The sequence below is a fragment of the Ascaphus truei genome, chromosome 7 (assembly GCF_040206685.1).
Source record: "Ascaphus truei isolate aAscTru1 chromosome 7, aAscTru1.hap1, whole genome shotgun sequence".
In the NCBI taxonomy this organism is placed as follows: Eukaryota; Metazoa; Chordata; class Amphibia; order Anura; family Ascaphidae; genus Ascaphus; species Ascaphus truei.
In genome coordinates, this window is record NC_134489.1 from 49,495,483 (window position 1) to 49,509,949 (window position 14,467).

Below are 14,467 nucleotides of genomic sequence, written 5' to 3' on the forward strand. Positions count from 1 at the left end.
TTTTATTTAATATCCAACATGCAATACACTAATTTGGGGTCATCAGAATGCACAGTATCATTTGTAATATCACTGCTACACTACCAGTGCAGCTGTAATATACTGATTCATTCACATAGGCGAGTGCACTCTAAGGGGTACTTTGGTGGAGAGACACCGCAATCTTGCGGCTAAGGCTGTGAACCCGCTGCGGTCGGCGGGGCGCGCGGCCGCGCACCACCAGACCCTTGCCCGAATGGTCCCTGCCCCCGCTGCCTCCTTTCCGGCAGGGCTGACTACGTACTGTGACGCGTCAGCCGGCCGATACTGCAAGAATCTAGTGATTTTCGGTTTTGACGCGTCACGTGGTACGCGAGTCAGCCAATGGGGAGGAAAGGAGCTAGATGGGAGGCGCCTTAGGCGGGGAGCAGGAAGGAGCTGCGGGTTATTAAAGTGTGTGAGTGTGTGTGTGAGTGTGTGTGTGAGTGTGTATGTGTGTGTGTGTGTATGTATGTATGTGTGTGTATGTATGTATGTGTGTACACACACACACACACACACACACACACGTTTATTTCGTGTTTATGTGTGTTTACATATGTATAAATCTTTCTCCATTTATCCCCGTCTATACATGTATGTACACACAGACAGACACACACAGACACAGACATCTCTTGCACTGAAACAGCTTAAAAAATGAATCACAGCAGCAGAACTTAGCCTCATCTGCCTTTGATGTGCTGCTAGGGTGCTTATGGATGATAGTTACAGCTAATGGCTATTTTTTAGGAGATTTAGCAGCTCTGTCTAGAAAGTGAAACTGATTCTCTGATGCTCCTAACGTCTGAGCCAATCGATCGTTTCTAATAGAGTCTCTTTAAAGAAGGAGCGAGGTGCCACAGCCCACACGAAGTGATCTACAGCTTTATTGTCTTGGCTTCTTGTCCTTAGATGAGAGATCAGGCTTAGTTAGGAACAGAGATCAGAAGGATAAAGACTGTAAATAAATTCTTAAAGTGCTGACCCCTTCCTGATATACTCATTACATTAATGTGTTACAGATAAGAAGAAGAGTGATATTGTGCTGTCTGTATGTGAGAGAGAGAGAGAGAGAGAGAGAGAGAGAGAGAGAGAGAGAGAGAGAGAGAGAGAGAGAGAGAGAGAGAGAGAGAGAGAGAGAGAGAGAGAGAGAGAGAGAGAGAGAGAGAGAGAGAGAGAGAGAGAGAGAGAGAGAGAGAGAGAGAGAGAGAGAGAGAGAGAGAGAGAGAGAGAGAGAGAACGAGAGAGAGAGAGTGAGGGAGGGAGGAGGAGGGGGGGAGAGGGAGAGAGAGGGGGAGGGGGGGGAGGGAGAGAGGAGAGGGAGGGAGAGAGAGAGTCAGAGAGATGCTCTAGGTAGCTTAAGCTTGGAGCAGATGTTCAAGTATCTGAGTAATGCTGTGGGCTTTTACTGTATACTTTAGGGAGCAAAATTTGCAGCTAAACTTTGAAATATAAGTGGCCAAAATTAGCTATGATCAATAAAGACAATACAACATGCGAAAGTACTAGATGTTACATACTACACAGAAAGTCTTGCACATTTAGAAATGTGAATAAACATATACAGCATATATTCAGATACATGTATGTGTCAATGCATACTGTATATGTATTGAATATATGTGTATATATCTACTGTATATATATATATATATATATATATATATATATATATATATATATATATATATATATATATATATATAAAAATATATATACATATATTTAAAAAAAAATATATATATATATACACTATTATTTTTATTTTTTTTAAGATATAGACAGAGACAGGGCACTCACCAATCAAGGTATCCTATGGTGCAAATGACCCATGAAAATTGCCCAATTTAAAAAATAATGTATTTGCTGTTTTAAAGTCACTTGTACTAAATTAGGCAATACATAAATACCTATTGTGTGTAGGCATACATTTATGTATAACTTCACAATAATATACATATGTATACACATTAATAATGTATATATAATTATTTTTATCAAGGGAAATATTGTTTTAATGTTACTCAAGAGAGCATAGACTTCACTTGGCCTTTTTTTCTCTTATTACAAATGTTTACCCCAACCTTCTTAAAGTATCCAGTTGTACACATTTATACATTTAATACATTCTATATATACAAATGGAGGAGTGGATTATTACATTGACATTTTTAACAGGGCAAAATGTACTCTTTTGGCTGGAGTGAGTCTTCTTTTAACTGATGTGTTCTATTGCCTTTGATCATCTCCCTCTATTGAGGTCTTTGATACAATTTATAGTATCTACTGTACAATTCTGTTCCCTGTGTATTTCATCCATTTGTTTTTCAGGATGGGTTTATGTGACCAATGTTCTTTGACTTTGATTAATGTCCATTGGCTGGCTGAATGTTGCAGATACTATATTCTGGTGAAAGATTATATATGCAACACTGCCCTCCTCACCCTAATGCTGGATGATGCAGCATCTGCCTCCTTATTTTTGGATTGATTATCCCATAGCTTCAGATTGTATTTGTGAATTAAAATGAGTTAGGTGTGAAGGGTGATTCTTGAGAGAGCCAGACAATTCAGCACTCGAAAAGCAAAACTATCAAGTAGTGTGTGATTCTAATTCCTACAGTACTTCTTTCCCATTCCGGTCACAATCTTTCTCTCTCTCTTTTTTTTTTATCTCTGCGGTCACAGTCAATCTAGGATATTATCACTCACACTGTCTCTATGGGCAAAATATCTTCTACTACTAACTCATCACTCACAGCCCCCTTGCTATGACCTCCCCTTTCTCACATCATATACTAAACACACCTGTATCTATTTTCTAGTTATACTACAATATAACTAAATAAATCACCACACATTTTGTTATTGTTGTTAGTATCATTTATGATGTATCCATATCTTAAAATCCATTTTTAATGTGTAATATTAAATATTTTCCACGTTTTATTGCCTTGCTCAATACTCACATTCACTACACACATATAATTCTGTTTTAACTTCTGAGTGATATTAATGTTTTACTGCATCTCTTCTTAGAGAACAAAAGATGAGAATAATAAAAGTTTAATGAACCAGCATTTATTTTTCTGGCACATTCAGTGGAATTTTTGCCATAAAATGTTTTCTAAAAAAGGAATTTAGAACATTATAGTGTGTAAGTGCATTCATTTTCAGTGCTTCAGAAACATGTGCATCAGCCATTTGTGAAGTATTTTATAGAAGGAGTAAAGGGAGAAGTAACTTGGTGCGATACTGCAATGGAATGTATTCTGTGATGATTTTTTTTTCTCTACACATCAATAAAATTCTTAGGCTAAAAACCTGCATTAAACATAAGAATCTTGATAAATAAATTTAATACGACACAATCATGTTCTGAGCATAATCCTTGTAAACCAAACTAACAATAGCTCAATGAATACACAGGAACCACTTGATATGGTTGTATGGCCACAACAGTGGTTATTTAATACCATATGCACATAGGCTCACACACATGTATACATAAGCATTAGAGATGTGCAAATGTTTCCCCTAAATTCCCAAACCAGACAAAATTTGCACTTTGTTTACGAAAATGGTCAGATTTCAAAGCCATTTAACAAGTCAATGGATAGGATTTCCTCCAATTCAGAAATAATGGGGATGGGAGTTGTGGGGGTAGAGAGATAGATTTCAACCACACCTTGCTTCCCAGCTAAGAGGTAGATCCTCAGAACTCCGTTAGATACTTAACGATATGTTAACTGATGTTAACTTTTTGTTAAGTGCTAACAGGGATCTTTAAAGCTCAGTAACTATGCATTAAGTGTCGTGTTTAAGTAAAGACGGCCTCCGTTAACATTTTTTGTTCAAATATTATATTGGGTAAACAGAAAATAAACATCTCGAGAGGCCTCCCGTTAACATTAATGAGCATTTGTGCTAATGATATGAGAAAGAGGTGGGGACCACCTCAACACATATCATCATTAGTCTGGAAGCACCTAATACAGCTGAACCCCTTTATAACGCAGTACTCAGGGACAACAGAATGAGACCGCGTTATAACCGGGATCGCGAATAAATAAATAAATTAATGCCCGTCACGATCAGGACTTACCTGGAGCAAAGTGCACGGGATCTGACACCATGGGTCACCCATGGCACTTGCAGAGTGGGGTGGGGCGGGGGTCGGGGGGTTGGCATGCTGTGCAAACTCCTCTGTATACATGGCTGCTAACCTCTTCTATGCCCGAGGGGCCAGCAGTGCATTTGCGTCGGCAATATTAGTGAGATCAGCAGCTGTTGGATAACTTTACTCTTATACTGCCATGATAATTGGGCAGTGTCAATTGCTGCCTTGTTATCCTAAAGACCTTTCCTGTCAGAGATAGGTGTGTGTGTGTCTTACCTGGATGAACTGGATACTTAAAGCAATTTCCCCCACACTTCCAACTACCACCAGCTTTCCTACATGGTGAGGGGTTGCAAAGACAGCAGTCAATGAGGTTTCCCCATGGTCCCAAAACCCGGCAGCTTCTGCTGTATTCCCACTTATTAGAAGCAGCATAGGAAGAACACTGTACATGTAGTTCTCTCTCTGCTTTTAAAGTTTGTGTCATGCTATGGAACAATGTGTTACCAACCATTGTATGCTGTAGTCATGCTCTGTGTCTGTGTGAGTGGAGCTTGTAAGTTATGCAAAAAAATAAATAAATTGAGACCGGGAGCCACGCTCAGATCGCGTTATAAGCGGATCTGCGTTGTAGCGGATCGCGCTATAATGGGGTTGAGCAGTACAAGGTACCAGAAAATTATTTGGCATTGTCTAGGGTTCTGAAGTGGGCCACTTTAGCTTCCTATATTGCCTTAGGAAGTGTCAGCGCGAAAAGCATTAAAGGGGCTCTCCTCACAATGTTCATGTGCCAATAAAGTCATTGTGCAATCGGCACCAGCATTCCAGGTCTTTTATTCATCCAGCTGTGCATCGCCATTACCTGCTTTTACTTGTTTGACATGATTGGTAGGAGCGCGCCCATTTCCCTTTGGTGACCGGGATCGGAGTGAGAAACCTTTGTAATGCTGACACGTTCAGCTGTTTGTCATGTATAAGGATTAGCTGGGAGCAGTGAGCCATGGGTTTCATCCATATCGTGACCTCCAAGTGGTAAGGTTTTACCTCCATCAGGGTATTGACATAGTCATTACCTTTTCATTCAAGTGTCTCATGGTCCTTTCACAGACCGCTTACTCACGGAATTAAAAAAGCATCAATACCGCGGTCTCAACCCAAGAAACTACTTGCAAGTACTCATCCCGTTGGACATTGTTCACTGGCATAACGGACACTAAGTGGGTCACACCAGTTTCTTTATTTACTTATGTATGCAGTCACCATTCAGGATTTAACATATTCAAGACATATGCATACTATTTTCATTTAAGCATTGCTGTGGAGGTTACTCCTATATGTTTGGACTCGCCCCAAACAGGACAGAACCGCAAGGCTGAGGTGGGGATTTAGAATACACAAACCCGCAGCCACAAAACTGCATCTGGTGTGCATAGTCGTGTAGCCGGGTCAGGGTAGGAGAAGTAGGATAGTGTTGATACTCGCCGTTGTCTAGGGTTGGAGATGTAGAATAGTCGATATGCATAGTCGAGGTTGAGGTCATGGATATGAGAAGGTGGGAGTCCAGGTATGAAGCTGAGGTCGTGGATAAGAGGAGGTGGGAGTCCAGGTACAAGCCGAGGTCGAGGATACTAGGAGACAAGACAAGTTTAGCAGAATTGCACAAGGCAAAGCAGCACAAGCCAATCCACGCATAGTTGCATGGCTGTAAATGCTGATTGCCATCAGCTCACTTTATCACCATGGCGTAGAGTAAGCACCGAAGGTGAATTAGATTAAATAGTTATCCTGCTGGCAGTGTCAACTTGTGGTTGAGTCCTTTGCCTGACAACAATTGGATGGTGCCTGCGCACGATGCTCTCAGCATCAGTGGAGTCACCAGGAGTGTCACGAGACACGTCACAGAGGCAGGGCCTAAGCCTGATCCTATCAGTAACTCCCCCTCCCCCCCGATTCAGAAGCGACCTCCGGATGCTTCAAGGAAGGCTTGGAGGGATACCTCAGGTAAAAGTCCCAGACCAGCTTAGGAGCATGTAGTTGATCTCTGGATATCTAGGAATGGTCTTCAGTGCCAAAACCCTGGCGTGGGGCAGGCCCTAACAGAGAAGCAGCAGGAGGCCGTGCAGCAGGTACAGCAAAGCACCCAGCCAGCGGCCCCCACAGCAACTACCAGTGGCACAGCAGTGGATCCAGATGGACATCGAGTTGCAGCTGTCGGGCTGGATGCCCATGATGTAAGGCAAAGATATTTGTGCACGATGACCATGGGAGATCGGCATGTGGCCAGCCTGATGGACACCGGTGCTACAGTAACTCTGGTGCAACCTGATATGGTCTGCCCATAGCACCTACTCCCAGGGACAGGGATGCAGGTGAGAATGCCAGATGGTGCCCCCAGGTCTCTACAGGTTGCACAAGTGTTCCTCGACTGGGGCACAGGTCGAGGAGTGAGAGATGTTGGAGTGTGGCATGGCATAGACACTGACCTTGCTCGGCAAAGACCTGGGGTGATTTATCTGCTCTTATGCGGAGGAAGATGCTCCTGTGGCCGTAGTCACATGTAGCCAAAGTTGGGCAGTTGCCATGGCAGAGATGCCTTTGGCACCACCGCCCACCACATTAATCATCACTCCCCAGATTTTGGATCCAATGTGTGCCAGCATCCCCGAAGAGACCAGGCAGGTAAGCTAGACTGAGCCCAACATTTGTCCCGACCTTTGCCTTGACCCCCATTCCAACCATTCCCCTGACCAAGTGACTGAGGGCACACGTCCAGAGCTCAGTGAACGGTTCTGGGAAGCTGTGCAGTCGGACCCTGATCTGGAGGGCATGAGGCTTCGGGCGGCCGAGCCTGCCTCAGAGACTGAGTCAGATTGATTCCTATGGCACCGTGGGCTCTTGTACAAGGAACAAGCTCCAGGTGCTCCGGCCAGACCATGGACTGGTAAAAGACAGTTAGTGGTTCCCAGAGAGTGTAGGCAGCAGTTGCTGCAGGTATCCCATGTGATCCCTCTAGCGGGGCATCAGGGAGTCACCCGCATCAGAGCCCGGCTACTGCAAATTTTCTACTGGCATGGGGCATCTCAGGACGTATCGGCGTTCTGCTACGCCTGTTCTGCCTGCCTGCCAGCGAGTAGGTGGGTGACCATGTGAAGGTCCCCCTGTGACCACTCCCGGTGATCAGTGAGCCCTTCCAGTGAGTCGCGGTAGATATAGTGGGTCCGGTCATGATCCCTAGTTGATCGTGGAAATGTTACATCCTCACAGTGGTTGATTTTTCAACCCAATATCCTGAGGCTGAAGCGTTGTCCTCGATCGATGCACGTAAGGTGAAGGAGGCTCTGATTTAAATTTTTACTAGTGTAGGTTTCCCGAGCAAGATCCTAACAGATCACGGGGTACAGTTCATATCTGAACTGCTCCAATGTCTCTTGGCTACGTTTGTGGTGAAAGACCTCTGCATAGCCCCCTACCATCCCCAAACAAATAGACTGTGTGAGCAGTTCAATGGGACCATGAAGCAAATGCTGCGAGCATTTGTGAAAGCCAAAGGGGGAGACTGTGGAGCTCACATGCATCACCTGCTATTCGCGTACCGAGAGGTGCCGCAGGAGTCTACTGGCTTTTACTACAGAATGTGGTAGAGCTCAGGGACAGGTTAGAGAGACTCTTGTGGTTAGCACAGGCTAACCTCCAGGCAGCAGTGCTGGTATGATTTAAGTGCCCGTAGCAGAGAGTTCATCCCTTGGCAACAAGTGCTTGTTCTTGCAGCCTGGGTCGGCCCGTACACAGTTCACCAGAAGATGAAAGAATGTAACTATGTGGTAAACCTGGATCCAGAGACAGGCAGGCACAGGACTTACCACATAAACATTTTTTAAAAGAGTATCATGCAAGTGGACCATCGGCATCAGCTATCTGTAGCACGCCGCTGGGGGATCCGATGAGACACACTCTGCCCGATCTCCTGGGAGAAGCCCGGCAGGGAGGCTCAGTGGAGCAGGTGGGGATCGGCCCCAACTCGTGGCTCCCAATTGGGAGAAGGCGCGAGAGATGCTAGAGGAGTACCAGGTCCTGTTTATGGATAAGCCAGGCAGGACCGATGTAACTGATCACCTGGTCAACACCGGGGATCATCGGTCCCTCCACAAGAATGTATACATGGTCTGTGCGGAAGTGAAGTGGAGCATTGAGAGGGAGGTTGAGGAGATGCTGGCCCTAGGGGTAAGTACACGGTCACAGATTCCTTTGGCTTCGCTGGTAGTCTCGGTGCCCAAGAAAGATGGGACCTCTCGGTCCAGTGTGGACTACCTGCAGCTCAATGCTCAGACCGTGGCAAATGCCTATCCCATGCTCCGCATTGATGAGCTCTTAGACGAGCTCGCCGGGGCCAGGTACAGATGCAGCCACCAGTATCAGACGACTTGCCTCGAAAAATCTGGAGCTATCTCACAGTAACGCTGCAACATTTCTGTGAGATTTCAGTTTGAATGGGACTGCAGGGACCCCCGCTGTGAAAATCCGATGGGCCATAAATCTGTCTGCAGAAATCTCACAGAAATGTTGCAGTGTTACTGTGAGCTAGCCTCAGATTTTTCTGTGAGATTTCTGCAGCCAGATTTATGGCCAAGAGGATTAACACAGCGGGGATCCCAGCAGTCCCATTCAAACTGAACGGGGCGGCAGGGACCCCCTCTTTGTTAAACGTATGGGTCATTAGCCTGGCTGCAGAAATCTCACAGAAATGTTGCAGCGTTACTGTGAGATTGCCCCAGATTTTCCAAGGCAAGTCGTCGGATACTTGTGGCTGCATCTGTATCTGACCACCATGGATTTGTCCAGAGGGTACTAGCAAATCACGTTGACCCAGTGTAAAGGAGCATTCACTACAAACTGGACGGGACTCCAGGGCCGAAGTGCGAATGTACTGTAGAAGAACCGACCTGAAGCCACGTCCATAATCCGGGTTTCAATTTGTGGGTTTTCGGGTCAGGATTGGAGTGGTGTGGATTGTAGGGGTCATTAGCTGTGGTTAAGGAGTGGAGAGGTAAGGATATTAGAGGTCATAAGCCGAGGTTGTGTATTAGGGTAAAGTAGAGTCTAAACAGGATAGGCAAAACATGGAGCAACAAGGCTTGGTGCTTGTGGCAAGCACAGGTTCATAGGAATTATGCTCAGCCAACTTCCTGGTGGAAGGGCTGAGCCTAAATAGGAGAATAGACGAATGAGATGCCAGATTGGCGCTGCAGGCAGAAGGGAACCTGAATCAAATCAGGTGACTGGACCTTGGCCGACGGAGTCTGCACTGGATCTTTACACCCAGGAGATGCAGGAGAAGTCGACTTTCATCACCCCGAGTGTCTGCATGAATTTTTGGTCATTCCATTCAGGATGAAGAACATGCCGGCCACTTTCCAGCATCTGGTCAACAGTTGCTTGAAAGGATGAGGACTATGCATGGTTGTACCTGGATAATATAGCCATTTTAGTAACACCTGGGAGGCAAATCTGAGGTATGTAGCAGAGGTCCTAGAGAGGATCAGGGAAGCCGGTCTCACCCTAAAGCCATCTAAGTGCCTGGTCGGCATGGCAGAGGTATTGTACCTCGGCCACCGAGTAGGCGGAAGGCACCTCAAGCCAGAGCCCACCAAAGTGGAGGAACAAGTGGACAGGCAGTTCCCCGGCACCAAGAAGCAGGTGTTGGTGTTCCTAGGCACAGCAGGCTACTACCGAAATGTTGTCCCTCTGTATAGCGCCCTGGCCAAATCTTTGACATACTTGACAAGGAAGCGGCTCCCGGTTCTGGTAGCCTGGCCTCCCGAGTGTTCAAGACTCTGAAGTCTGCTCTGGAAAGACCCCCGATCTTGGCTCCCAACTATAGCAAGTGGTTCCTGGTACAGAACGATGCTTAATACTATGGTATCGGTGCTGTGCTGAGCCAAGTAGGTGAGGATGGCGGGGAGCACCCGATAGTCTACCTCGGTAGGTATCATACGCTACAATTGAAAAAAAGTGCGTGGTCATTGTTTGGGCACTGAGGAAGCTTCAGCCCTCTGTGTACGGGTGGGCTTTCAGGTAAACACCGATCACAACCCCCTTAGTTGGTTACAGAGGGTGTCAGGGGAGAATGGAAAGTTGCTACGCTGGAGCCTTGCCCTTCAGGAATTTGATTTCACTATTCAGCACAAGAAGGGAAGTGAGCACAACAAGGCAGATGGCCTCTCCCGGCAAGAAAACCCCAGGGACAAATGGACTTCCAGGATTTCCTGGCTTGGGGAGCCACCTGGTGGGGTGGCTGCCCCAAAGCCTTCATCTTGAGGTGGGATATATAACAAGAGGGGTAGCCGACCTCACATAATAAATATGAAGCCCAGCTGGATACCCCTAAAACCGTGTGTATCTGGCCGCCCCTGTGGACTCATATGGCAGGTACATTTTATGTGGTGTAACCCCTTCTAGAGAAGAGCATAATCGCTATCTTATCTGGTCTGGGATAATCTGTGTTTATTGTGGGGGAACAGGGAACGTGAAATGTATATACGTAAAAGCACTTTATTCCCTGTAAATTGTATTCCTCAAGCTTGCTAGCCAAGTAATGTATTTTGTGGTCAAACATTTCTATGCAGGCAGAGTCGGTAATTCACTTAGCCAAGCTACTTGCATAGAAATGCAGGATCAAGACTAGGAGTGGTTAGGTGTCAGGACAAATGGTTGAGCAGGAAAGGACGGACAAACGGGTCTGGGGATGGGTACTCAGCTGGGAGAGCATTTGTTCCCCGCAGACTCTGAGGCGCCTACCCAGAGGGAGGTATAAGGCTGGCCAGGGGAAGCCGTTGCAGGGACAGAGCCCGTAGGCACGATACCCATTGGCCAGTTCGAATTTCCCACTCGCCAGCAGCCCCATCATCACGGGGCAGCCCTGAGTGCCTAAGCACGCCCCCTTCTCTGACTGGTGCAGCCGGGCGAACCCCCAGCTGTGGATTAGCTGCACCTTCTCAATCCGTGCTCTGATTGATCGGAGGCTCCTTCTCCACAGAAAAGATAGGCACAAGGCCTATGTAAGAAGCGCTGCCGAACAGAGTACCAGACTAACTTGACGAAGAAGTGAGTGGAGGGAGTTTCAAAGTTGCTATTGAGAGAATAGCACTTTGAGGAACCGGGGCATGAAGCGGACAGGGTAAGCCTACCTGAATCAGGCCCCTGCACCTAGTCGAGGCTAGAGTTTTCCCCCCAGGCTCCAAGTTGGTGAGTGTATGCTGTAATTGTGTATTTTGTATGTTTGCTGGCTTGCCAGAATAACCTTCTAGTGCACCAATTGGGGATCTTATGTTAACCTAAGGTTAACGTTTGTCTCTTAATATATGTATTCACCCCATTGCACCCTAGTTTACTATTCAGTATAATTGGAGAGCGTTGATTCAACTTCTATAGGCGGTTGCCAGAATAAACTCTGTTTATTCAACTTCTTTGTCCTGTCTGGTGGTAGTGATCCGGGTGTTAAAAGTACTGGTCTCTTGTGACAAGTACTAATATACCTCCTCTATGTATTGGGCTTTAAAATTATTGTTCAGGTTGTGAATCAAGATGCATATACCAGAAGCATGATATATCTCACTTTCTGTCCCAATAATTACAGCTCCATGTGTCTCCTATATCACAGGACAACTATGATATTCTCTTCTACTTGGTCTGACTATAGGAAATATTCTAGTTTTTATACAGTAAGTTTTTTAGGTCAATATCAAGATACTTTGGATTTTTGTAAAGATTTATTTTTTAAAATAAATGTTTTCAAGATGTAAAAACAAGGGCCCCTTTCTATTTTAACAAAATATCTACATTTCCAGCGTGTAACACAATAGCCCTATAACCAGGGGCGGACTGGCAGGGGGATATATAAAACAAAAAAGAGCGCAAAAAGGAAAAACACAATGAGTCCCAATACAATAACAATTATAAAAGTGACTAAACAACACTTACATAATAAAATAGGATCATGTAGATCCAGTCATCCACACATCCAAACGGACACTGCCACGAGGGTCGAATCCTGAAGTGTTAGGATACCGCAAGCTCACAGTCCAAGAAAGAATTTGGAATACAATCTGACCAGCAAGTTGTTTAAAGCGCTGGGTGCAATTGGAGTTGGCATCGTCATGGAGATAGGGGGATATTAGCTTTCAGACGTCCGGCGTCACAAAGCTTCGTGATGACCTCACCTCAAAGCGTTTTGCGTCAAATGACGCTTCATCAGGGTTTGGTCTAATGGATCCTAGGGCTGGTCCGAGGAGGTATTAACCTCTTGCCAATCAGGATCTCAAACGGGTATAATGGAAAGCCTTTCAATTAATGTACTCAATCACTGCCAAGTCTCGGGCAGGTGCATGATGACAGAGCACACATAAATTGAATACAAAGAAAGCAACAAATAATTAATGAAAACAAATATGTATGACAAGATGACATTTAACAACAAACATAAATAAACACTAGAAGACAACAGTGTAAAGTAAAAAAACGCACATACTAGACAATTCATGGGAACAAAATGACACATGATAGTCTAACAAGAAACAATAACAAAAATCTTAATGTAAAAAAACATATAAAATTAATAAATAAAGTGAATTATGTCTATGAATATAGCCCAGATGAACAGTGTTCATACTGTATATGATAGAATTAAATACCTTACTCTCTTCTCAAATCGTAGAGATAGCGTGCCACTAGCAGAAAGACATAAATACACCAGTCCTAAGTTAATATGATATACATTAATTCTATACTAGTAATCAACCAAGGGGATTGATAACGTGATAATAAACAGTAAAAAAATATTATTATCCTCTCCTTAGGAAAGATAAATGATAAGCTAATATTGATATGGTGTCTTAAATTGCTCATCCTAATTGTATTTATATCTTCAGAATATAAAGTGTTACAAAAAAGAATATATATTACAGTAGGTACAGTAGATGGATAGCTGGTTCTAGATAATAATGAATATTCAACATTATACTAAGAACCAAAAATTAAAAGTTAAAACAACAACAAATGAATATAGGGGGTTCAGGTATCGGTGAAATAAAACAACAGTACATCTTATTTCAGAAAGGAGGCCAGTTCTATTAAACGTGTCATCCAGATATGCCCATGAAAAACCCTGCATCTCTTCCAGTAACCTATTGACCAGGCGTTGGAAGATAGCCGGGGCAATCTTCATCCCAAATGGTATCACCAAAAATTCATAGAGGACACTTGGAGTAATAAAGGCTGGCTTCTCTCTAGCCTTCTGGGTCAGAGGAATCGGCCAATAGCCTTTGGACAGGTCCATTGTGGTCAGATACATTGCCCCTGCGAGCTCATCTAATAGCTCATCCATGTGGGGCATCTGACACAGTTTTCGCGTTGAGCTGCCGGTAGTCCACACAGAACCTGATGGTTCTGTGCTTCTTGGGTACCAGGACAACCGGACAAGCCCAAGGGCTCTGGGATGGCACAATTACCCCTAGGGCCAGCCTCTCTTCTACCTCCCTCTCTATGCTACTCTTTACCTCTGCTGATACTCCGTAAGCATGCGTATGCAGAGATCTCAGATCACTTATAAGCACTAGGTGATCTGTAATGTGTGTTCTGCCCGGCTTGTCCATGAACAGAACCCTATGCTGCTCTAACATAGCCTTTGACTGTACTCTCTGCTGTACACTGAGCTGAGAACCTATCTCAACCTGCTCTACTGTGCCCCCCTGCCTAGATTCCCCTAGGAGGTCAGGCAGAGCAGGGCACGCCGGGTCCCCCATCGGTGGGCTACAGATAGCCAACACTGATGCCACACTCTGTTGAACATATTCCTTAAGCATATTGCTATGATAAGTCCTATTTCTACCTCTATTTCTAAATCTAACTGTACAACATTGTTGCCCTCATTCATCTTTCTGAGAACCGTGTATGGTCCAGACCAGGCAGCCATTAATTTGTTCTGCTGGGTGGGCTTTAGAACAAGTACCTGCTATCCTGAGATGAATGATCTGCTATGAGCATTTTTTATCATACCAAGTGTTCTGCTTGGTTTGAGCTTCCCTGAGATTAGCCTGTGCCAACCCCATAAGCATTTCTCACCGGTCTCTGAGATCTACAGTACCACATACTGTAGCACAGATGTATCATTATTGGTAGTCTCCCCTTCTCATCCCTCACGGAATACGTCAAAAGGTCCCTGTAACAGGGGACTTATCCCTGTTCACAAATGTGCCTCTAATCCAGCAGTGTGGTGGTTAACTGCTGGTAGCAAATTAACTAACACCACCTGCCTGATTACAGGTGGTAGAA